This window comes from Carcharodon carcharias, chromosome 13 (genome assembly GCF_017639515.1).
Source record: "Carcharodon carcharias isolate sCarCar2 chromosome 13, sCarCar2.pri, whole genome shotgun sequence".
Classification (NCBI taxonomy): Eukaryota; Metazoa; Chordata; class Chondrichthyes; order Lamniformes; family Lamnidae; genus Carcharodon; species Carcharodon carcharias.
Genome location: NC_054479.1, coordinates 139,536,820 through 139,563,190, shown reverse-complemented (window position 1 = coordinate 139,563,190; position 26,371 = coordinate 139,536,820). Strand labels below are relative to the sequence as shown.

Below are 26,371 nucleotides of genomic sequence, written 5' to 3'. Positions count from 1 at the left end.
AGTAGAGATAGATTTCCTTCAGATGGGGTTTTAAGACACTTGATGATAGTTTCACGTTCACCATTACTGCTTTCAGTTCCAGATTTTTATCTTTATTTTAAATTAATTGAACTTTAAATTCCACTAGCCTGAGCCTTGGGATTACTTGTCCAGTGACATTACCACTGCCTCCCCCCTATGATGTGCCCTTCTCCAATGGGTATCTGAGCTTCACAAACTAGGGAAGTTCCAGCTACGATCCACATTGTGCTGATCTAAAATTAAAATACTTCACAGCTCCTTCCACAATTCCCGGACAAAAACGTCAGTTTGAGCATACCAAGCTACTGCCAAGCACCTGATCTTGGGGTACGGGCAAGTGCCCAGTGTCACATTTATATACTCCCCAGTACATAGCACTGGTTAGTGACCAGAATAAGAAACCCTTGCTGATTGTCCATATCCCAGGGTGCTGAGATCAGTTACAGCGCCACTAGGGCAGTCAATCAGTTCAATACAATTGGGACAGATACCAAGTTCCCTTTGACAGACGTTTCTGTAACTCTCCACGAAATGTTTATTTGTGCAACTGAAGCTGATCTAAAGAAGCTCAGCAATGCAATCGTGATGCATGGACAACAGCAGTCAGGTCATAAAGTTCCCTTATAAAGGAATCTAAGTGACCTTTACAGTGAGGTTATATAATGAGGAAGGAATGAGTTACAAATGCTTCAGCCTGTTTTCCAGCAAGGTCTCAAATAATTCACACATGAAAGGAATTACCCTGCACAGTTGTTATTTAGGCAAATGTGTTTCAACAGAGTAATAGTTATTATTAGAAGATAGGAAGGATTCTGTCTCCTACTTCAGGCTACCACAGTGGCATTGAGTGCAGCACCAAAGAGCATCAGATTGACAAGCCCCTCACACTGGCGGCATCTTCCGGTCCTGCCAATGATGGCCCCACCGTGGGGAGGCTGGAACATTCCAGCTACAGTTTCTACTTGAGCTCCTGATCTTAACACTTTGCTAAGTGGGAGCTAGTGTTTCCTGGGAAGTTTGAAAGAAAGAAAGGATTATCTCATTTCTCCACTAGTCCCAATGGTACACACAGCTGTGTAGCAACAACAATTTATATTTACATAGCTCCTTTAACATAAAAAAAGGGAGGTCCCCAAGACGCTTCACAGGAGCATTATAAAACAAAATATGACACCGAGCCACATAAGGAGATATTAGGTCAGATGACCAAAAGCTTTCATCAAAGAGTTAGTCTTTAAGGAGTAGATTAAAGAAGGAGAGCAAGGTAGAGAGGCAGAGAGATGCAAGGAGGGAATTTCACAGCTTAGGGCCTGACAGCTGAAGGGTGACCACCAATGGTGGAGCAATTAAAATGGGGGGTGCTCAAGAGACTGGATTTGGATGGATGCAAATATTCCAAGAGGATTGCGGAGATTACAGAGATATGGAGGGGCGAGGCCTTGAAATCAAACATGAAAATTTAAAAATCAATGAACCACAACTTCTTCAAAATCACATTTTGTTAGGACAATTTTTGGAGTCCAAATGCACTCAATCTCCCGCCGGAGCCTTGAACACAAAATTCAAGGAAAGGTGCGGATCCTCATTTCAAACCAGTGTTTCGCCTTCTAACCATTGTGAGGAATATAACACAGGTACCATTTTTAAACAGCGCTAGGGAAACTTGCTGAATCTTTAATGGAGAAGGCAGGGAGACCATTAATAAGAGGGAAGATGAGATAAGCTAGGGGTAATTAGGCAACACCAAGCCCAGATTTTCAAAGCCTGAACCCTCAGAGGCCAAGGTAGGACTGTTAGAAGTTGAGAGTTTCATAGTATTGAGGTTTTAGAAAAGTATATGTTAGAGTAAGTGGGGGAGGGGGGGCTGCAGTGAATCATAACTTCAACACACTATGAATGTAATGAGGGGGAAATGTGAACAGGATAGGGTATCTGGTATTTTTGAGGGAATGAGAGAGGAAAGATCAGAGTAGCCCTGACCAAAACAGCATTGATAAAAGTAGCAAAAAAAAAAGGAAGCGGGTGCTCCAGGGAGAATGCGATTGAGAGGGGTTGGGCAGTAACTGTGATTTTAGTACCGAGATGTGATCACAATATTCTGCAAACCTTTGCGAAAAGAACACATCCACATAGATCTCGAAAAAGATCAGAACATCTGTTTGAAATGGTTCAAAACCACTGATATTATGAAAATATCAGTTTACTTCAAGGAACTGTACTCATTGAACTTTTGTTTAACTGTTTGTATTTATATCACAAGGCAATTGGAAATCAACTCCTATAAAAGAAAGGGAAAAAAAAGCAGCAGAACAGTATCTATGTGTTGAAAAATCTGGGTGAAGGAGTTTTGGTGAATATCAAGGTTGAAAATGGTGGGAGAGGGGTTGGGATAAGAAAAATAACAATGCTTAGGTTAAAAGAATAACGTACATGGGTTTTAAAACCCTTTTAGATTGCATTGGAAGGAAAGGCTGACAATGGTAAAGACTTGCAATTTTGAAGTCTTGGAATAATCTAGTACATTGATATTGTAGTGTCAGTGTTGGTCTGCAGTATTCTTATTGCTGCTAGCATACCATAAGCATACAAAAAAGGAGACTTCTCTGCCTCTAATAAGATAGTCTCTCAGAGATCTCTTATGCTCCTCCAATTTTGGCCTCTTGCAATCTTTTCATCATTTTCATCATGCTGCCAGGATCCTATGGCTCTGGGTCTTCTTGTGTGGCTCAGTGTCAAATGATTTGATAATGTTCCTCAAGTGACTTAAAATGTTAAAAGGGGCCATATAAAATGGACAATGTTGTTGCACCTACGGTTGCCAACCCTCCAGAATTGGCATGGAGTCTCCAGGAATTGAAGGTCAATCTCCAAGACACTGCTGTGCACAACCCTGGAGAAAAATCATTGGGACATAAGATTGTTTTTGTTTTGTCATTTTCTTTGAACGTTTCTCTTTACCAGATATAAAAATACTGAAAATGGAGGGGGTCAGGTGGTGGTGGTGGGGAGTAAAGGAATGGCTGTTTGGCTGACAGTCAAGCATCATCCTACACCCATGGACTGCAGCGGTTCAAGGCGGCAGCTCACCTCCACCTTCTCCAGGGCAACTAGGGATGGACAATAAATGCTGGCCCAGCCAATGAAGCCCACATCCCGTGAATGAATAAAAAAAAAATCATCTAGTTGGGTAATGGTACACACTGCTGCTGCCAAGCACTGGTGATGGAGGGGACGAATATTAATTAAGTACATAAGGGAGACAGAAATGGAAGGATGTACTGAAAGAAAGAGCTTTTTTGCTTTCCAATTAGCATAGGAAGGCAGTACATCACAAGGATAGATGTGTTGGCTGGAGCTGGGGGCAAGTCATGGGAATGAAACCTCCAGGAACATATTTAGTCATAGTTGGCAACCCTAGTTATGCCTACTTTATAGAACGAGATGTCAGAGGCAGGAAAAACAAGGGCCCCGCTTCCCATTACCCTTCGAACAGAGACTGGCAGCACATTGGTGCATTAAAAGGGGGAACTGTGTTCCCAGGTTTCCAGCACTATTATAGTGAAGTACCTTTTGATTTGGAGAGAGGGTGTGCTGTGGCTTGCTTTCAAATAGGGAAGAGTCTGTAGAACTAATGCCTTGCATGAGTTGTGTAAAAAGAGATGTTAGGGATGATAACCAAAAGCTTGGATAAAGAGGCAGGTTTCAGGGAGCAGCTTAAAAGGAGAAAAGAGAGGTGGAGAAGGAATTCTAGAGCTTTGGCCACTGGTAGCTGCATGGCCACCAGGATGAAGAGATTAAAATTGTGCAAGAGACCAGAATTGGAGGAATACAGGGATCTCAGTTGTAGGGCTGAAGGAGATTATAGAGATAGGGAAGGGGCAAGGCTAGGGGAGGGATTTTAAAGGTTCTTTAGATTGTCACTCATTCTGTTCAGATTCTGGCAGCATTTGCATGATTACATCCATCTCCATTATGCTGGTAGCAAAATTGCTGTTCTCATATTTAGTTTGGATTAAAAAAAACAGTAAGAGCCAGTGGGAAAAGTTGCTTAGATCATGAGGAACAAGTGCAGAAAGTAAAGAGAAAGATGATAAATCCATCTGTAATGCCATATGGCAACTGGGGAGCTGGTTATTCCTGGATCTGAACATGGAATCTGAAGTTCATAGCAGTGAGGCTAATTACATAGAAAAGTATCGGTGCCAAACAGTAGGTTCTGACTAACTGACATACACTGGTGTTTATGCTCCCCACTAGCTTCCTCCCACCCTACTTCATCCCTTTCTATCAGTACATCCTTCTACTCCTTTTTCCCCTTATGTACTTAATTAATATTCACCTCCTCCACCACCAGTGCATGGCAGTAGCAGTGTGTACCATCTACAAGATGCACTGCAGCAAGTCGCCAAGATTCCTTTGACAGCACCTTGCAAACCTGCAATGTCTACCACCTAGAAGGACAAAGATGCACGAGAACACCACCCCTCCAAGCTACTCATTATCCTGGCTTGGAAATATATCATCGTTCCTTCATCGTCACTGGGTCAAAATCTTCGAACTCCCTCCCTAACATGCAATATGAGCATGAGCATGCCTACGCCATTTGGACTGCAGCCATTTGAGAAGGTAGCTCACTACCAGCCTTCTCAAGGGCTGGTAGGCATGGGAAATAAATGCTGGCCCAGCCAGTGACGCACATATCACAAGGACAAATTGGGGGGAAAAAACTTTCTGCTTCAGCACATTCAAATAGAAACTGACTCCAAAACGAGAGATTTTGAATGTATTGCTAGATAAAAGGAGGCAGCTTCAATAAACACAGGGCCTCTGGATGCTCTGTAAAAAAAAGGGTGGAATCAAGGCAAATTACCTTCGAAAATAAAATGACCTCCCTCAAGCCTGCAAACTCCAGTAGGGCCAATGCTGGATGGCACCACTGGGTGTAATCCCAGTGGTTATGCTGGAATCACAACTGAGGAAATTTGGGATGTGAGAGGCCCCAAAGAATTGATCCACCATATTTCCACCGATACCAGGAATGCAAACCCAGTTGCTGTAAGTATATCGTTTCCCCTCTTCATATTGAAGAAGTAACTGACTGAACTGTAATAAGATGGGGTAGGGGTGGATAACAGCAATTTTAAAAATTCGTTCATTTGAGGTGAGCCTCGCTGGCTAGACCAGCATTTATTGCCCATCCATAATTGCCCTTGGAGGTGGTGTAGGGGAGCTGCCTTCTTGAACTGCTACGGTTCATGTGGTGTAGGTGCACCCACAGCGCTGTCAGGGATTGAGTTACAGGGTTTTGACCCATTTAGAGGGGACCCTCTTCACTGGGGAGCCAAACAACCAAATGGCACAAAGATAAACTGGATTTTTTTCCCCCCCCCACAGATTCCAAGTTTAAAATATCTCTACTCAATCTGTAATCTATTGGAACCAGTTGGGGTGGGGCAGTTCATTCACCTGTCCCCACAGGCACGACAGACGCTGCACGAAAGACAATAATGTGCATTCAAACAAAGCATTGTTATTTACAACTTGTCACTGGAGCTGGCTCACTGTTAGAAATGGCAGCAGTTACATATCACTGTTTGTCCCCTTCATTCCATTGTGCCGTTTTAAATGGCCATTCAGCCACTTTGTAAACGCGCTTTCAACTGTTTACTTGACAGGTGTATCCTCTGGATTAACGTCTTTTGATAAGCAAGGCAGCCAGAATTGGGTCAAAAGCTGCCTTGATCTATGAAGGGTTAAGGCTTTGTGTTAAAGGCAAATAGACTACCCTCGCCTCAGATAAAAGCTATCCTCGCTATGCGCGATTCCTTCACAAACTGGGGTTTCTGGCTTCTGAACGAACGTTTCAGGTTACTATTGGTACTGAACATAGCAGAACAAATGGTTGTTAATAGTCTTTGATCAGCTACTGCAGCACTGGGGAAACACTCTTATATACAATAAATCAGAAATGAATAAAGTGTTTGATTTTGAGAATGGCTCTAAATTCATTGTTTTGATCCCGGCTGGTAAGATGACTCCACTTTCTTTAATGCTTTTTATTCCTCTCTCTCTCTCTCCCCCCCTCCCTTCGCCCCCGCCCCAGCTGCATTTCAGAGCAACAGAGCTGAGGAAATTGCAGCATTTCTGGATGAGGGAGAAGGGCTGCTAGAGGCTACGATTAGACCACTAACTCATTCTTCTTGCCACGTTGTTCTGATAAATTCTTCTTATCGAGATCTCTGCCCCAAGGCAGGTGTTTGGCGATTATTCAATGCAAAACAAGCTAAATGCTGTGTTTTGTTTTAAAAAAAAAAACCTTAGGTAAGACAAGGAAAGCAGTCCCCGTTCGGCGGAGGTTGACTTGGGGATCGAACCCTGTGCCCTCTTGGTGTTAACTTGATCCACACGCGAGCCAACGGAGCTAACCACGTCCCCCACTTCCCCCCCACCCCCCCCCCCCCAAATAAATAAAGAATGCATTTATAATCTTATTGCGATGGAATGTCTCAGTGTTTCACAATGATTGAAGTGCTGTGTTTGTAATGTAGGCGAACTTAGGTTTCCCTTTAACGAATGTCGTTTCTACCTTTCACCAAGTTTCTACCAGTAAATGGGTCTCTAAGCCTGACTCCCATTGACAATTACAAAGCAGGTTAAGGACTGAAAGAGGGTGGACACCATGCCCGCTAGGTCCAAACTGTCAGAATAAGCTCATATGCTTTCATTAGAAAAAGATAGCTTAGCCATAAAACATGTCTCTGTACAAAAGGAATTACCAAACTGTGTTTCTTATGACAACAGATTGTCTTAAAGGGAATTTGTCACTGCAGGTAGGGAAAAAGCCCAGAGCAAATACTGTTTAAATACACACATTCAGACTTCCCTCCCAATCCACATGCTTTAGTTTTAAAAAGCAAAGCTGATCAATGATGACTCTACATAGGATCTTCTTACAGCTTCCTCATTTTTAGGGATCTTCAGTCCCATTCCCAACTATAGATTGCAAATACATAGGGGCCATTGCAACAGATATATTCAAATACCGAAGTGTTGTCCAGGCATCAGCTGTAGAAAGATTAGGATTTTTTAAAAAACTAATGAATTGTAGATAAAAGCAAAAAAACTGCGGATGCTAGAAATCCAAAACAAAAACAAAAATACCTGGAAAAACTCAGCAGGTCTGGCAGCATCTGCAGAGAGGGACACAGTTAATGTTTCGAGTCTGAATGACCCTTCAACAGAACTAAGTAAAAATAGAAAAGAGGTGAAATATAAGTATTTCCTACCGAAAGCTTTTCTACCGTTGTTCTGTTGAAGGGTCATTCGGACTCGAAACGTTAACTGTGCTCCTCTCCGCAGATACTGCCAGACCTGCAGAGTTTTTCCAGGTATTTTTGTTTTTGTAATGATTTATAGATCCTGATGTAAAGCATTGATGTCATTTAGAAGCCTGTACAACGGTAGGGTAACACAGCCAGTAAAGGATTGGGTGGGGGTGAATATTCCACTGGCAACTTCAAACACAGGAACATAGAAACATTACAAAAACAAAAAATGCTGGAAAACTCAGCAGGTCTGACAGCATCTGTGGAGAGTTAACATTTTGAGTCCATAAGACTCTTCTTCAGAGCTAAAGGGAAGAAGAAATGTGGTGAAATACATACTGTTTAAAGTGCTTAATTGGGGGAAGGAACAATATTAGGCAGGAACTGAGGAATCTAGACTGGAGGCGGATGTTTGAGGGCAAATCAACAACTGACATGTCGGGGGCTTTCAAACATCAGTTGATAAGAACTCAGGACTGGCATGTTCCTGCTAGGATGAAGGATAAGCATGGCAAGTTTCAGGAACCTTGGATAACGAAGGATATTGTGAGATTAGTCAAAAAGAAAAGGGAAGCATTCGTAAGGGCTAGAAGGCTGGGAACAGATGAAGCCTGTGGAGAATACAAAGAAAGTAGGAAGAAACTTAAGCAAGGAGTCAGGAGGGCTAAAAGGGGTCATGAAAAGTCACTGGCAACTAGGATTAAGGAAAATCCCAAGGCCTTTTATACATATGTAAAAAGCAAGAGGGTAGCCAGGGAAAGGGTAGCCCACTCAGGGACAGAGGTGGGAATCTGTGTGTGGAGCCAGAAGAAATGGGAGAGATACTAAATGAATACTTCTCATCAGTATTCACCAAAGAGAAGGACTTAGCGGTCGATTTGTCTCGGGAAGTGTGTAGATAGCCTGGATCATGTTGAGATCAAAAAAGGTGTTAGGCGTCTTGAAGAATATTAAGGTGGATAAGTCCCCAGGGCCAGATAGGATCTACCCCAGAGTACTGAGGGAGGCAAGGGAGGAGATTGCTGGGGCCTTGACAGAAATCTTTGTATCCTCACTGGCTACAGGTGAGGTCCCAGAGGACTGGAGAATGGCCAATGTTGTTCCATTGTTTAAGGAGGGTGGCAGGAATAATCCAAGAAATTACAGGCCGGTGAGCCTTATGTCAGTGGTAGGGAAATTATTGGAGAAGATTCTTCGTGACAGTATTTACTACCAGTTGGAAACAAATGGGCGTATTAGTGAGAGGCAGCATGGTTTTGTGAAGGGGAGGTCATGTCTCACTAAGTTGAAATTCAGTTTTTCGAGGAAGTGACAAAGATGATCCATGATGGAAGGGCAGTGGATGTTATATGCATGGATTTCAGTAAGGCCTTTGACAAGGTCCCTCATGGCAGACTGGTACAGAAGGTAAAGTCGCATGGGATCAGAGGTGAGCTGGCAAGATAGATACAGAATTGGCTTGGTCATAGAAGACAGAGGGTAGCAGTGGAAGGGTGCTTTTCTAAATGGAGAGCTGTGACTAGTGGAGTTCCACAGGGATCAGTGCTGGGACCTTTGCTGTTTGTAGTATACATAAATGATTTGGAGGAAAATGTAACTGGGCTAATTAGTAAGTTTGCAGACGACATTAAGGTTGCAGGAGTTGCAGATAGTGAAGAGGATTGTCAAAGGATAGAACAGGTTGGAGACTTGGGCGGAGAAATGGCAGATGGAGTTTAATCTGGACAAATGCGAGGTAATGCATTTTGGAAGGTCTAATATGGGCAGGAATTATACAATAAATGGCAGAACCCTTAAATGCATTGATGGGCAGAGGGATCTGGGTGTACAGGTCCACTGGTCACTGAAAGTGGCAACGCAGTTAAGTAAGGTAGTCAGGAAGGCATATGGCATGCTTGCCTTCATTGGTAGGGGTATTGAATATAAGAGCTGGGAAGTCATGCTGCAGCTGTATAGAACCTTGCTTAGGCCACACTTGGAATATTGCGTGCAGTTCTGATCGACACATTACCAGGAGGATAAGGAGGCATTGGAGAGGGTGCAGAGGAGGTTTACCAGGATGCTGCCTGGTCTGGAGGTTATTAGCTATGAGGGGAGGTTGGAGAAACTCGGATTATTCTCACTAGAGCGACGGAGATTGAGGGGCGACTTGATAGAAGTTTACAAAATTATGAGTGACATGGACAAAGTAGATAGTCAGAAGCTTTTTCCCAGGGTGGAAGAGTCAATTACTAGGGGACATAGATTTAAGATGAGAGGAGAAAACTTTAGAGGAGATATGTGGGGCAAGTTTTTTTTTTTACGCAGAGGGTAGTGAGTTTCTGGAATGCGCTGCCAGAGGAGGTGGTGGAAGCAGGTATGATAGCGGTGTTTAAGAGGCAGCTTGACAAATACATGAATAGGATGGGAATAGAGGGATACGGACCCCGGAAGTGCAAAATGTTTTGGTTGACGGGCAATATGATCGGTGCAGGCTTGGAGGGCCGAAAGGCCTGTTCCTGTGCTGTACTTTTCTTTGTTCTTAAGAGAGGTGGAACAGGTGAAGCTGGATAGTCTCCTCTCAGCCTTCTTTTCTCCAAGGAAAACTGTCCCAACCTCTCCAATCTATTCTCATAGCTAGAGCTCTTCATCCTGGGAAACATTCTCATGAATCTCCTCTATTCTCTCCAATGCCTTCACATCCTTCCTCAAGTATGGCACCCAGAACTCCAGATGAGATCTAACTAGTGTCTTAGATAAATTCAAGATGATCTCCTTACTCTTGTACTCAATGCCATTAATAAAGCCTAATATACTGTATGCTTTATTAAGGTTCTCTCAACATGCCCTACCATTTTCAATGACCTACTTACATATACACCGAGCTCCCTCTATTCCTGCACCTCCTTTAGAGATTCTCCCTTTATTTTATACTGTGTCTCCATATCTTTCCTGTCAAAACAAACCACCTCACACTTCCCCGCAGTGAACTTCATCTGCCGATTGTCTGCCCAATCCACCACACCTTTGTGCTTTTGAAGTTCAAGACTATCTCCATCACATATAAGACACTGGTTAGGCCTCATCCGGAATACAGCATGCAGTTCTGAGCGCCATACTTGAGGAAGGATGTGAAGGCATTGGAGAGAGTACAGAGGAGATTCACAAAAATGATTCCATGGATAAAGAACTGTAGCTATGAGGATAGATTGGAGAGGTTGGGTGGGTTTTCCTTGGAGAAAAGAAGGCTGAGAGGAGACTTGATTGAGATATTCAAGATCCTGAGGTGTATGGACAGGGTAAATAGTGAGAAACTGTTCCCACTCAAGAGAACATCAAGAACTAGGAGGGCACAGATTCAAAATAATTGGCAAAAGGAGTAAATGTGATGCGAGGAAACATTTTTTCACCCAGAGGGTGGTTGGAGTCTGGAACGAACTTTGAGGGGGTGTTGGAGGAAGGTTCGATTGAGGTATTCAAAAGGGAATTAGATTGTTACCTGAAAAGAAAGAATGTGTAAGGTTACGGGGATAAGGCAGGGGAGTGGGACTAGGTGGAAAGCTCTTTCAGAGAGCCAATGCAGACTCGATGGGCCGAAAGGACTCCTTCTGCACTGTAAAGATTCTGTGATACTGTGTTGGAGAAGGAAGGATTGAACAAAGGGAAGATGATTCATCGAGAGAGAGAATGACATTGGAAGTTTATTCCCTTTTCCGCTTCTCTGTTGGCTAATTATATGTGGTGCAGGCAAATCTAAAAAGAGCAGTGTAATGGAAATGAACTATTTTTGTAATCTTACATTACTAACTTAAATTCCTTTGGCTCATTTCCTACTCCAGAGCTTAAAAGATAAATTAGACTGACACTTCAATACAGTACTGAGAGGGAGTGATGCCTTGTTGCAGTTGGCATATTTCAGAGGGACATGTTCATGTATGCATGTTCATTAAAGGGATGGTGGTGGCATAATGGTATAGTCACTAGAGTAATATTCCACCTACCCACGGTAATGCTCTGGAGATCTGAGTTCAAATCCCACCATGGCATATGGTGAAATTTGAATTCAATAAAAATCTGGAATTAAAAGGTCTGATGATGACCATGAAAAATCCATCTGATTCACTTAATGTCCTTTGAGGAAGGAAATCTGGTCTATATGTGACATGTGGTTGATTCTGAACAAAGGTAATTGGGGATGGGCAATAAATGCTGGCCTAGCCAGTGATACCCACATCCCATGAATGAATAAGGAAAAAAAAAGATAACTTTTTTTTTCTAAGATCAGGGAATTCTTCTGGTGAACTGGCTAACCCCAGCCAATACCATTAAAACTGGTTAATGAACAGAATCTTAGAACAGTTACAGCTGTCATGGACAGAATATATCCATTTTCTTACTGTCCGTGATCAATATGTTTTATATGAAAAGAGATGTGTGTTTTCTTACCCTTTTGAATGAGTGTTCCAATTACATAGTTTCAGCAGCAAACTTTTGAGAGTTTAAATTAGAGATTATTTATTCTCACATATTTACCCTGAACATTACGAATATAACCTGACACACACAAATTTTGGATCCAAGTGAAGGTATTACAGGTTATTAGCACTGTCTCTGATTTATGATCTCCAGTGTCCCATGAGACAGCCAGTTTTTTTTTCTGGATGGTTTCAATGTTTTACAAAACCCTCCCTTCAACTTTAAAGTGAAGGTTCACAGAATGTTATGAGGTTTCTTGTCAAAAAAGTTGGTTCTCAGGTGAAATTTAAACTAGAACATGTTGGGGTGGGGGTGGGGGTGGGGGGGTGATGGTGGCACAAGTGTCCTTGCCTTTGTTAGGATCTCCCACTTTCAAGGTATTGCTGTTAATTACCTTGGCTACTTGATGACTGGCCGCTAGATCATGGTCTGACTTTCTGAACTATTGATGTCTTATAACTAACTGCAAGCAGCTCTTAGCTGATTTTAAAAGCAGACAAAAACATGGCTACCCCATGTGACCGAGGGATAGTGTTTATGTTGATATCACATCCTGTGTTGTGGGTTTCAGTCTTCCCTTTCACTCAGTATGAGAGAGAGAGAGAGAGAGAGAGAGAGAGGGGCAGTCCGGTAATTCCATAGTCTTTTTTGTTGGCCCATCCTTAAAGATGTGTGAGAGTTCCCTAGATATCTATGAATGTCCGTATTTTAATTAGATATTTGACTGTGACTTGCTATTGCCTGTAGCCCAAATGCCAACGCTCACATGATTTGTTGCAGCCATTTTAAAAACTGGACACAAACAATTAAAAATATATGACTGAACGTTCATAATATACTGCGCTTGACATGCAGAAAGAGGCCTTTCAGCCCATTGAGTCTGAGCTGGCTCCCTGCAAGAGCAACACACATAGTCCCACGTCCCCGCCCTTTCCCTATAACCCTGCAATTTTTAAAAAACCTTCAACTGTTCATTGAATTCCCTTTTGAAAGCCACAATTGAATCTGCCTCCAGCACGTTCTCAGCTAGTGCATTCCAGATCCTAACCACTCTGTGTCAACAACATTTTCTCAATCACCTTTAGTTAAAGGGGATTGGCAAAAGAGCCAAAAGATATAACGATTAAAATGAAGCAGAAAAAAGGAGGCTGATCACGAATGTGAAGGTCATAATACATGAAAGAACCAAGATCTAAAAAAGTGGAATGAGGGGCGTAAACAGAGTGTGAGAATTAATTAGGGGCTAAGATAAAAAAGAACCCAAAAGTCTTTTATAAACATGCGCATGATAAAAAGGTAATCAAAAAAAAAGAGTGGGGCGAATTAGGGAGAAAAAAGGTCTTGTGAAGGCAAAACAGTATAGCTGAAGTACTAAGGAACTTGTCAGAAATCACTGCATTCCTCTAACTCTGGATTCTTGAGTGTCGCACTATTAGTGGCTCCACCATCGAAGCCTTCAGCTGTCCAGGCCTTAACCTCAGAGATCCCTCCCTAAAATGTCTCCAGCTCTCTTTCCTCCTTTAAAGATGCTCCACAAGAGCTATTTCTCTGCCCCAATATCCCCTTATGTGGCTCAGGGTAACTGTACCTCAAAAGTATAACACTCCTGTTTTACAATGTTTGGAGGTGCTATGCAAATACTGGTTGTTGTTATCGATTTGTCGAAGAGAGTTCCATCACCTCCCAAAGATAAGCAGAAATGTGTACCTCCCAATAATGCTGGCACAGAATGACAAAGGCTCCCCACTTCCTGGGCCTTGCTATATTTATCCAGATACTGGGCAGGTAGAGGCACATCGCAGTTCGTAGGGGGTTGAAAGGTTTATTTTTCAGCAAAGGTTTGTAATGCTGAACCCGAATAGAATACTTAGTGTCAAATTCAAGCAGAACAAAATACTTTCATATCAGGGAAAGCAAACACACAAAGAAAACATTGCAATTGCGGAGTGAAAATAATTGCTTGGCCATTTTTTGAATGGAACTGTGTGGATATTAATATTTTTGGTGGAGGCATTTTTTTTTCCCCCCAAAATCAAAGAAATGCCAGTGCTGCAGAAATGAACATTTTTTTTCTGTCAGCACTAATCACTCCCACAGCAGATGGGTTAGAGGCAGGGAGCATAACACTGTCTTTAAGTTTTCAAACTGTCCAAGCATTGTGCCTTTAAACAAATATAACTTCAGATTCTCCTTCTTCCCCTCTAACCTCCCTTACTCTCCACCTCCCCTCCAGGCTATCACAGTGTTTCCTCTTTTGCCACCTGCAGATTCAGTATTGTTTCTCTGATTACAGTGTAATGTGACTGGGTGCGTGTTTCCCTGCTGAACTGTTTAAAACGCCAAGCTGCACAGTTCTGCATTTTATTCTTTCCAGCTTGGGTTTTACGTAGAACTGCACAACTTCAGGATTAAAATCTGTGGGTTACAGATCTTCCAATATCCCTGGGAATTATTTGACACTAGAAGTGTAACAAAGTGAAAATGTCCTAAAATGCCAAAGTAACAATTTTGCTAACTTGCTTCATTTCCAAGTTCACCATTCAGGTCAATGCTCAGATGGTCCTCTTCCTTTGTGATTACTGACCCTGTCATCTTAGAATTTAATCACAATCAAATTTCCAAAGTAGCTCGGCTTATCTTCGAGTAGCCCTTGAAAGCTCTTTTAGTAATTTCGGCAATAAGAGGCATCAAATTAATGGGCCTTCCGTTGTTTATCAACTTTCCAATGATCTTGAACCCAGCGGCCAAGTCATCAGGTTGCCTTGAATAGGAGTATATTTTATAAAGACTGTGATAGAACACATTATTGTCTTACTTTAATAACACATTGTTCTAATTGTCAACTTTTATTGCTGTTGCCCATGAAAAACTACTCAAATATTAATTTATATGCCTGTACTTGAAATTAATATGATCCATAGAACCACGTAGAACCATAGAACACTACAGCACAGAAAACAGGCCATTCGGCCCTTCTAGTCTGTGCCAAAATATTATTCCGCTAGTCCCATTGACCTACACCCAGTCCATAACCCTCCAGACCTCTCCCATCCATGTATCTATCCACATTAATTTTGTGTGGTATAGCATACAATTCTTTTGTAATTTCCTAAAAAAGGAATAAAAAGGAACATTATGCAGAAACTCCTCTATATTGATTGTTGCATTCCACTTGCACAGTAAGTTCAAGGTGAGGGGCAGGAAGTTTAGGGGGGGAATGTGAGAAAAACTTTTTTACCCAGAGGGTGGTGACGGTCTGGAATGCGCTGCCTGGGAGGGTGGTGGAGGCGGGTTGCCTCACATCCTTTAAAAAAAGTACCTGGATAAGTACTTGGCACGTCATAACATTCAAGGCTATGGGCCAAGTACAGGTAAATGGGATTAGGTAAGTAGGTCAGGTGTTTCTCACATGTCGGTGCAGACTCGATGGACCGAAGGGCCTCTTCTGCACTGAGATTCTGTAATAGACGTCATCTCCTACAAATTTCAGTTTATAATCTCTGGCTTTGTTTCAATCATATTTATAAATATTAACTTGCAAATTTACTGGGCTAACTGCAAATGTAATTATGGAGCTGTCCGTGCATTCCACTTGCGCAGTATGCATAATGTTCCTTTTTATTCCTTTTTTAGGAAATTACAAAAGAATTGTGTGCTATAACTCACAAAATTAATGTGGATAGATACGTGGATGGGAGCTGTCCTTGCTTCAGGTAACAATTCTGGCAAAAGTACCTTAAGATATTGGACTTTATTTTGGTTTACTGGATGGTAGAGTGGAGAAGAATGAGCAGCGTGTTTGCAATTCTTGCTGATGGTTTTCCCTGTTCTCCTCTTATCCTGCTCCAAAGCTTGGAATTTCCCCTGGTGTCCCCCAACTCTCTTTGTAGGTGCAACTGAACGCATATCTAACATGTACAAGTACAATTCAGTTTGTTGACTACTTCTTCCGCATGTTTTTACCTATAAAGACTTGAGGGTGAAATTTTTATAGCCTAGAAACACGAAAGGGCTCATAGCAAAACTTCACCCTGCTTCACACTGTGTTCCATTCCCTTTTCCAATGGGTAAGAAAGTTAGTCGCTTTGTGGAACAGGCTGCTAATTCGCAATGAGTCCATCACGTGCTCCTGACATTAACCAAATCCATGTTTGCCTGTTGTCCCACTGGCATCAGGTGCCTTCTGTTATGTCAACAACCTAGTCATTCCTTGTCTGTGTCTCTAGGTGGGGAATGCCAGCAACGTATTCAAATTTGCGGAGGAGTGAAGGGCAGTCATCAGAACTGAGCCACTCATACTGCACTGACGTCAACCTCTGGAAGCAATCCAGTGGAGGATCCCAGAGTGATTTTACTCTCTTTAAAAATGGGATTCGTTCCATTCCAAAAACTAAAAGCAGTGAACATGCCAACCACATTGTTCCCCTCAAGCTAAGACAATAATTGGTCCCACCTCATTAAGTTTTTATCAGAAATGTTTTATAAAAAAATCTCTTTTACAAGAAAACATACATCGGATATTTTCCAATGACCAATTTATCAATCCTAATCAGACTATATTTTGTTGCTTGAAAACGATTAAACTCTCAGAGTAGGCAAGTTAATCTTCATGTATACTTGACCAGTGAAAACACTTCTCCTTACTGAATTCAACCAATCTAATTGGGGAAAAGATTCTGTTTGGCCACCATATGCCAATGACACCAGAAACACAGCAGGAACAACTCCTGCCAATGTTGTAAGAACATTTCAAAGGAACATATTAAAAAGATTTTCCAGGAAATCTCACCACTATGTTTATGAAGTCACTAACAAATAGACACCACAGGAAACCTTCACCCCTCAGGTTAAACTTCAAATCAGTTTATACTCGGAAAATAAAAGCACATAAAGGGATAGGCATACGGTGTATGCTAACATCTTGGGGTTACCATTGAAACTGAACTGGACCAGCCATATAAATACTGTGGCTACAAGAGCAGGTCAGAGGCTAGGAATCCTGCAGCGAGTAATTCACCTCCTGACACCCCAAAGCCTGTCCACCATCAACAAGGCATAGGTCAGGAGTCTGATGAAATACTCCCCACTTGCCTGGATGAGTGCAGCTCCCACAACACTCAACCATCTGGGACAAAGCAGCCCGCTTGATTGTAGATGGGGTGCCATTCACTCCCTCCACCACCAATGCACAGCGGCAGTGTATGCCATCTACAAGATGCATGACAGGAATTCACTAAACCTCCTTAGACAGCACCTTCCAAACTCACAACTGCTATCATCTAGGAGGATAAGGGCAACAGACACATGAAAACACCACTACCTGGAAGTTCCCCTCCATCTGCTGCCCTTGTCCTTCTAGATGGTAATGATTGTGGGTTTGGAAGGTGCTGTCTAAGGAGCCTTAGTGAAATTCTGCGGTGCATCTTGCAGATGGTACACACTGCTGCTATGCGGTCGGTGGTGAGGGAGTGAATGTTTGCGGGTGCGGTGCTAATCAAGTGGGCTGCTTTTCCTGGATGGTGTCAAGCTTCTAGTGTTGTGGGAGCTGGACTCATCCGGAAGTGGGGAATATTCCATCACACTCCTGAGTTGCCCCTTATAGATGGTGGACAGGCTTTGGGGAGTCAGGTGGTGAGTTCCTCATCGCACGATTCCTAGCCTCTGACTTGCTCTTGTAGCCACAGTATTTATATGACGACTCCAGTTCAATTTCTGATCAATGGTAACCCCCAGAATGTTGATAGTGGGGGACTCAGTGATGGTAATGGAAATGAACATCAAGGGACTTCCAGAAGTGGTAGAGATGGATCATCTACTCAGCACTTCTGGCAGAAGACTGTAGCAAATGCTTCAGCCTTACCTTTTGCACTGATGTGCTGGGCTCCTCCATCATTGAGGTTGGGGATATTTGTGGAGCATCCTCCTCCAGTGAGATGTTTAATTGTCCACCACCATTCATGACTGGATGTGGCAGGACTGCAGAGCTTAGATCTGATCCATTGGTTGTGGGATCGCTTAGCTCTATCACTTGCCGATTATGCTGTTTGGCACACAAGTAGTCCTGTTTTTTTTAAAACTATAGCTTCACCAGGTTGACACCTCATTTTTAGGTATGCCTGGTGCTGCTCCTGGCATGCCCTCCTGCACTCTTCATTGAACCAGGGTTGATCCCCTGTCGAAGGGTCATGAGGACTCGAAACGTCAACTCTTTTCTTCTCCGCCGATGCTGCCAGACCTGCTGAGTTTTTCCAGGTAATTCTGTTTTTGTTTTTGATCCCCTGGCTTGATGGTTATGGTAAAGTGAGGGATATGCTGGGCCATGAAGTTACAGATTGTGTTCGAGTACAATTCTGCTGCTGCTGATGGCCCACAGCGCCTCATGGATGCCCAGTCTTGAGTTGCTAGATCTGTTCAAAATCTATCCCATTTAGCACCAACATGATGGAGGGTATTCTCAATGTGAAGGGGACTTTGTCTCCACAAAGACTGGGCGGTGGTCACTCCTTCCGATACTGTCATGACCAGGTGCATCTGTAGCAAGCAGATTGATGAGGATGAGGTCAAGTATGTTTTTTCCTCTTGTTGGTTCCCTCACCACCTGCCATAGACCCAGATTAGCAGCTATGTCCTTTAGCTTTCAGCCAGCTCGGTCAGTAGTGGTGCTACTGAGCCACTCTTGGTGATGGACATTGAAGTCCCCCACCCAGAGTACATTCTGGACACTTGCCACCTTCAGCACTTCCTCCAAGTGGTGTTCAACGTGGAGGAGCACTGATTCATCAGCTGAAGGAGGGCGGTACATGGTAATCAGCAGGAAGTTTCCTTGCCCATGTTTGACCTGATGCCACGAGACTTCATGGGGTCTGGAGTCAATGTTGAGGACTCCCAGGGCAACTCCCTCCCGACTTCCGGTGGGACAGGACATACCCAGGGATGGTGATGTCTGGGACATTGTCTGTAATGTCTGATTCCGTGTGGATGTCTATGTCAGGCTGTTGCTTGACTAGCCTGAGACAGCCTTCGCAATTTTGGCACAAGCCCCCAAATGTTAATAGGGAAGACTTTGTAGGGTTGACAGGACTGCGATTTCCATTGTCGTTTCCAGTGCTTAGGTCAATGCCGGGTGGTCCGTTTGGTTTCATTTCTTTTTGGTGGCTTTGTAGCAGGTTATTACAACATCAGAGGGCGTTTAAGAGTCAACCACATTGCTGCAGGTCTGGAGTCACATGTAGGCCAGACCAGATAAGGATGACAGATTTCTTTCCCTAAAAGGACATTAGTGAACCAGATGGGGTTTTTACAACAATTGACAATGGTTTCCTGGTCATCATTAGACCTTTAATTCCAGATTTTTATTGAATTCATCTTCCGTACTGGGATTTGAACCCAGGTCCCCAGAGCATTACCCTGGTTCTCTGGATTACTGGACCAGGGACAATTCCACTATGCCATTTCCTCCCCCATTAGTCTGCCATGTATACTGTAGAGGGGACACTCCTCCCTAACGTGCAGCATCATTTTTCTCTCTCCACAAATACATTAGGGGTTTGTACTGAGGGCCCAGCAGCGGAGGTTGGCTGCACAGGGGCCTTGCCTGTCCTGAACCTGTTTAGCAAGGACCACTCGCACCGTGGTGGTTCAAAGCCTGCCACTGGACAGGTGGGGGTTTGTCACCTGTTTCCTGTTCCTTGATGTCTGTATATTCTTTGTACCTTTTCTGCTTTTTCCTCACCCAGGGCAGTGAGTCAAACTGAGGTTTTGTTCTGGCAGCTCCGCTCCACCCCACCCAAATAAACACTATTTTATGTCTGAATCCAGACAGTGAATGCTGGAAGATTATTGCCTCAGCATCAAGCCTGATCCTGCCCTCATTCCACAACCAGATGTTTGCACCTTCCAGCAAGGATTCCAATCGGATGATCAGCCGCAGGAACCTTGGCTGGTTTTCTCTCTTCCCTAGGCCAGGAATGCAGAGGCCCATCACCATCACGGCTGATAGGAGATAACTCAACACAGGCAGCACATTGAGTTCGGCCCCACATCTGGAGAATATAACCATCAGGGGAGCTTGTGAATACAACAGCCCTCCCCAGTGAGGCATAGTTTCAGATTTTGGATGGGTGGATTTATAATGAGTCATTTATAGCGATAAGGCATACGGTTAATGCACACTAAATACATACTGACGAGATCTGTTAACAGAACACACCTTAAAAAAGGTATACCAATAAATCAGGCAAATCAACATGGGCCAACATGGCACACTGACATGGTCAGCAATACCTGTGAAAGTTACAATAGGTAGAACAAGTCACCCTAATACATGATAAAATGTACCAAAATACTTTGACATGGAAAAATGTAAACTAAAATGGCACACTGACACATACATAGCACCGACATGAAACAATACAACCTCAAGGGTAAACAACTCAATAATGGTACACCAACATGGGTACAGCTGGTAGGCTAAACCCAACCCCAGGCCCACTCCACTGGACAAGCTCTCCTGTCCTGGGAAAGACCATATCAATGTTCCAGCTTGAGTGGCTTTTGTGCCAGCCATGGCTCAGTTGGTAGCACACTCATCCCGAGTCAGGAAGGTCGTGGATTCAAGCCCCACATCAGGAATTGAGCGCACGCAAAATACGCTGACACCCCTGTGCGATACTGCTGGAGTGCTGCACTGTCAGAAGTGCTATCTTTCACGCAAGGCATTAAACCGAGGCCCCGTCTGCCCTCAGGTCGATATTAAAAAAAAAATCCCAAAACACTATGTCGATTGGGAAGGGGGAATTATCCCCATAAGTGTCCTGGGGCCAATATTTACCCCTCAAACAACACCACAAAAACAGATTATCTGGTCATTATCACTTTGTGCAAACGCTGGCTGTCACATTTGCTACATTAAAGCAGTAGCACTTCAAATAAAATACTTCATTAGCTGTAAAGTGCTTTGAAACAGCCTGCGGTCATGATAGGCGCTATATAAATTCAAGTCTTTCTCTAAAGTTTTCGTCTGATGATGTTTAATTATTAATTCACCATCATATGGGACTTCATATTCCGTATCAAAGGGTGATAATTGACATAATGTACTGACAGTATCTATCACAATCTGTACCGATTAGGGATTAACACCGTGTAAAGTATCTCACGGATCTTCGGAGAGAGCAGAAAGCTTAAAAATGCACAGCTCCGTGGCCCTATGAGACAGGTTTGACTAAAGGAGGCAGAACAAGCGGCAAAGCAGCAACATCGAGATGATTTTTGTTTAGCTGCCTGCATTTACTGCACCAACAAATGCTAAGTAACATCAGCCAGAAGTCTGTCGTTGGTTTAGAGTAAAAAAAAAGATCTAGCGAAAAAAGCAGCAAACACCCCAGAACCCACACCCCGTGGCCGTGATTTACCTGAACAAACAGTACCGTACTGGCAGTCAGCAAGAAGCAGGGGGTCCCCGTATCTCTGCCAGTTCCTGAATTCTCGTCCACTTTCCTCTCACTCGCTTGTGTCTCGATGTCCGCCTGCTGGTTCCCTCCTTGAGCTTTGAGTTCAGAGCCTCTGGCAGGCGAGTTACTGATTAATTCGCGATTTAAAGAGCTCCCATTCCCAGGCAACTGCCCGGACGCAACAACTCCTCCCTGTCAAATGAACCCAAGCAGGCAGCGTGATTGAGGGCGTTCTGTTTCAAAGGGGCGAGGACTAGTCAGGAGCAAATCTTGTCACGTCTGTATTTTGCCACGCCTACATGCACCCCTGCTGTATCCCTGTTTTTTTTTGGGGGGGGGGGGGGGGGTGGTGGTGGAATTGGGGATTATTTCCTTTTAAATGCGCTGGAGAATGTGGAGGCAACCTGATTACATACTGATTGTAAATGACATCATGGCTGGACACTTTCCCTTTGCAGTTTGACACTGGGTCAGAATAGGATGTGTGGGGAAGATCTCAATGGACAGCCTGTGTCCGCTCATGTTCCCTTCCAGCCCCCTCTTCTTCATCGGCGCTGTGAAATATTAATAATTTCATCTCGTTTTCCATATGGGTTTTAAAAACAAAATCGGTTTCTTACCTGATTGCGGGAAACGAACTGGAACATCGCCGCCTGCTGGCTCTGGCTGCCCAGATTTAGGTGCCTTTATATTAGAATTAAGGCCAGCATTTGTTGCCCATCCCTAATTGCCCCGAACTGAGTGGCTTGCTCGGCCATCTCAGAGGGCAGTTAAGAGTCGACCACATTCCTGTGGGTCTGGAGTCACATGTATGCCAGACCAGGTAACTCTTTCAAGTTAAAACAATTAAACTAAATTAACAAAATTAAGATAAATCAAGCACAGCTCCTAATTCTAAAAACTAAGAACAAAGTTTAAAGGAAACTTACAAACTTTAAATCAAAATGTGATTAAAGGGGTCAATAAAGCACCCCAGTCCCCACAAGGCCAGACCAGGTAAGGACAGCAGATTTCCTTCCCTAATTAGTGAACCAGATGGGTTTTTTTTTACAACATTCAATGATGCTTTCATGGTTACCATTCATGAGACAGATAGCTTTCAATTCCAGGTTTTATTAATTGGCTTTAAATTTCTACCAGCTGCTGTGGTGGGATTTGAACCTATGACCCCAGAGCATTAACCTAGGCACCTAGATTAATAAGCCAGTGACATTACCAATACATCACCATCTCTCCAACTGTTATTTTTGGTGGGGGCGGGGCGGGGCTGGCACCCAAATGGACAAATTGGTTCAATTAATACATTGGAGCCAAATATCGGGTGGGACCTATAACAGACAATCTTGAGGAATAGGAGCAGGAGAGAACACATGGGTGTTCAAACCTGCTTCGCCATTCATTGCAACCATGGCCGATCTTCTACCTCAACACCACTTTCCCACCCTATCATCTTAATCCCTCATGTCCAAAACTCTACTGATCGCTGTCATGAACATGCTCAAACTCTGAGCATCCACCGCTCTCTGGAACTGACATTGTAGATGCGAAGAGGTTGCTTCTTTTGCTTAGAGAGTCTAAAACTGGGCGGGGCGGGTGGGGGGGAGGTGGTCAGTGGAATAGTCTCAGGATAAAGGGTCAGCCATTGAAGATTGACATGAAAAATCCCTTCAGTCAGAGGGTTGTGAATCTTTGGAGTTCTCTAGCTTGAAGACACTTATGCCATTTAGAATGTGATGATTACAAACAGCTAACTTAGTGCAGATGGGGAATTAAACCTGAGATTTCTCTGTAGTCTATTCCAGCCTCTGGGGTCTCTGCACCCCTCTAATCCTGGCCTCTTGCCTGCCCTGATTTTAATCGCACCACCACTTGTGGCCGTGCCTTCAGTTATGTGGGTCCTAAGCTCTGAAATTCCCTCCCTAAACTTCTCCGCTTCCCAAGCTTACTTTCCTCTTTTAAGACACTCTTTAAAACCTATCTCTTTGACCAAGCTTTTGGCCAAGTAATTAGGAAAGCTAATAGAATGTTATCATTTATTGCAAGCGGAGTTGATTACAAAAGTAGGGAAGTTTTGCTTCAATTGTACAGGGCACTGGTGAGAATGCATCTGGAGTACTGTGCACAGTATTGGTCTCCTTATTTAAGGAAATATGTAAATGCATTAGAAGCAGTTCAGAGAAGGTTGACTAGTCTAATACCAGGAATGGGCGATTTGACTTATGAGGAAAGGTTGGACAGGTTAGACTTGTATCCACTGGAGTTTAGAAGAGTAAGAGGTGACTTGTTTGAAACCTTTAAGATACAGAGGGGTATTGACAGGGTGGATGAGGAGAAGATATGAGAGAACCTAGAACAAGTGGTCACAGCTTAAAAATAAGGGGTCACCCATTTAAGACAGAGATGAAGAGAAGTTTTATCTATCAGAGTGTTGTGAGTCTTTGGAACTCTCTGTCTCAAAAGGCAGTGGAAGCAGAGTCTTTGAATGTTTTTAAGGCAGAGCTAGACAGATTCTTGATTAACAAGGGGGTGAAAGGTTATCGGGGGTAGGCAGGAATGTGGGGTTGAGGTTACAGTCAGATCAGCCATGATCCTATTATGGCAGAGCAGGCTCGAGGGGCCGGGTGGCCTACTCCTGCTCCTAATTTGTATGTTTGTATCTGCCATGATACCCCCTTATGTAGCTCGGTGTGAAATTTAATTTGCTAACCCTCCTGTGAAGCTCCTTGAGAAATTTCACCACGTTAAAGGGGCTATATCAATGCAAGATGTTATTGTGATGCAGGTTGACTGCAGGTGTCTTTGCTGCAGAGTGGCAAAGCTCTGAAAATAGCTGCCTGCTGACCTTGGGGATTGCACACCCAGTGTCCCAGGTCATTGGCCGGGTAGGTGTGCCAAGACCTTCAGGTACTGTTGGCGCATAATGGCAGGTGTGGCCAATGCAGCTTAAGTGCTTGCCGATCGCTCTAGATGGCCTTCTTTCATCATGTGGCGCTCCAGCTGTGAAATACTGTACTTGGGCTACTTCCAAACCAACTCCCATGTTGAACGTTACCTTCGTTTATTATAGACCAGAAACTGCAGCTTGGAACCACATTCCGTGTGGCTTCCTGATGTCCTGTGGAAGTTGATATTGGAAGAACTTTTCTTACCCATTCCTATCCTGCTGATGCAGTGTAAATGATTCACTGACAGTCAGAATTCTGAAGAAGTTGCTGAGTGATAATGGACTTTTTTTCTTTGTAAATGTTAAAAACCAAAATTACCATTGTGACTAAATAAAAATTGTTCCTCACAAAATAATGCTGCAAATTCAGATTAATAAATATGTCAGAAGTATTGAGGCTTGGCATCAACTGAAAGTTTCAAAAGACCATAAGACCATAAGACATAGGAGCAGAAATTAGGCCATTCGGCCTATCGAGTCTGCCCCGCCATTCAATCATGACTGATAAATTTCTCAACCCCATTCTCCCTGCGATTGATAGACTGTTGTCTATCTGCGATTGATAGACTGTTGTCAATCTGCAATTGATAGACTGTTGTGAGGCAAGGATATTATTGCCAAAGAACCAAAACTGCGATTGATAGATTGTTGTGAGGCAAGGATATTATTGCCAAAGAACCAATGCGGGTAGACAGAGTTAAGATACAGATCAGACATTAATGATGGTACAGGCTCAACGGGTTGAATGCCTCTACCTGTTGCTATGCTCCTAACATGGTGAACATCATATTTTGTGTTTTGGCATAAAGAGTGGGCCAAAGGGCAGCTGCGTGCTTGTCAGTATTGACTTCCCTATGATGGAGAGGTTAAGAGATTAAAATCCCACCAAAAAAACTTTATCTTGTTTGGCTGTACTCGGTCCCTCGGGTCCCTCAGTTCCGTTTAGCATGTGCGGAGACTAATTCACTGCCTGCTTTGCTGAAGTTCAATTCTTCAAGATATGTTACTAAACCCAAAGTTCAATCAAAACTTGTGCTTTATTGAATGCAGGGGCGGTATTTTGTTGTGTTTAGTTCCTTGCATTAGTTTATTTTACAGTGGAGGATGACTTTCTTTTGTAGTTTATCATCACTTGCCGCACCATATTGCTGCAGCAAAGGAACTGCATCAAACAAAGTGCTTAGGATAGTGTTGTATATTTTATATATCTGGGACTTATGCAGAGATGACACGTCAGCTTGTGTGTGTGATTCACATTGCTTACTCCATGCTTCTAGCTTTCAACTCTTTCTATAGCTTTGTTTAATTTTCCTGGGTCCACACCCAGTCTTAACCAATCAAGCACAGTGAGCATCAATAGTAAACAGACACACATAATCAATCACAGGACATTCCATTTGGGGTTCCTCCTATGCTCCACTAATCAGAGAGAGAACAATTTTGCAGCAGAACACCATAGCAGCTCCAACAACACCTGATCTGTTGTTTGCCCTGTTGCTATTCCAGGGCCTGCATTTACACATCCATTCATATCTGGGCATTGCCAGATGAGTCCTGACATCACTGAAACGGTCTCACACAAGAGGCTATTCACTTAGCAGTGCAACCTGTTTGAGATGGATATGCAGACAAGTTCCTAAAACATGATAGCCTTTTCCACAACTGCGAAGGTTAGCACTGAACTATAGCATTACGGGAGACACCTACCAGGTCAGCCAGCCTGCAGTCCGGAGATACTCTACATGATGACAGATACTGTGTTTTTAGGGGGTGACATGGTGAGCATCAGGACACTTCACAGCAACCCCATGGCCTACTTTAACAAAAAGGCTTCCATTCAATTAGTGAGTAGGGATTGTCTGACTATGGTCCATCCTAATGCAAGTCAATGCTCAACATCAGGAATACCTGCAGCTGCCTAGGCCCTAAACTCTGGAATTTACTTAACCTCTCTCCCTTACTTTATTCCTTATGCTACCATGTTATAATGCACTACTCATTCATTGAGTAAAGGAGTCTGGAGCCAGTCTTTCATTAACATATGTTTATTCACAAAACCCAGAAGGTACAGGCTCTCTTTTTTTCTCCCAGGTGGAAACTGGTTCTTATATATACTTAAGAATGATGCCCTAACCTTTCCCCAATTAGTGACAGCTGCTCTCACTTACAACTAG

At 43.3% G+C, this 26,371-nt stretch overlaps 1 protein-coding gene across 1 annotated transcript in view; it reads right to left on the bottom strand.

The window, feature by feature from the left end:
* LOC121286476 (proline and serine-rich protein 2-like) overlaps positions 1 to 21,440 on the bottom strand; it is a 54,780-nt gene extending 33,340 nt beyond the window's left edge. The window contains exon 1 of the mRNA XM_041203607.1: positions 21,215 to 21,440. The gene's annotated coding sequence lies outside the window, so the exon portion shown is untranslated. The remainder of the gene's footprint in view (positions 1 to 21,214) is intronic.
* Positions 21,441 to 26,371: the final 4,931 nt, after the last annotated feature.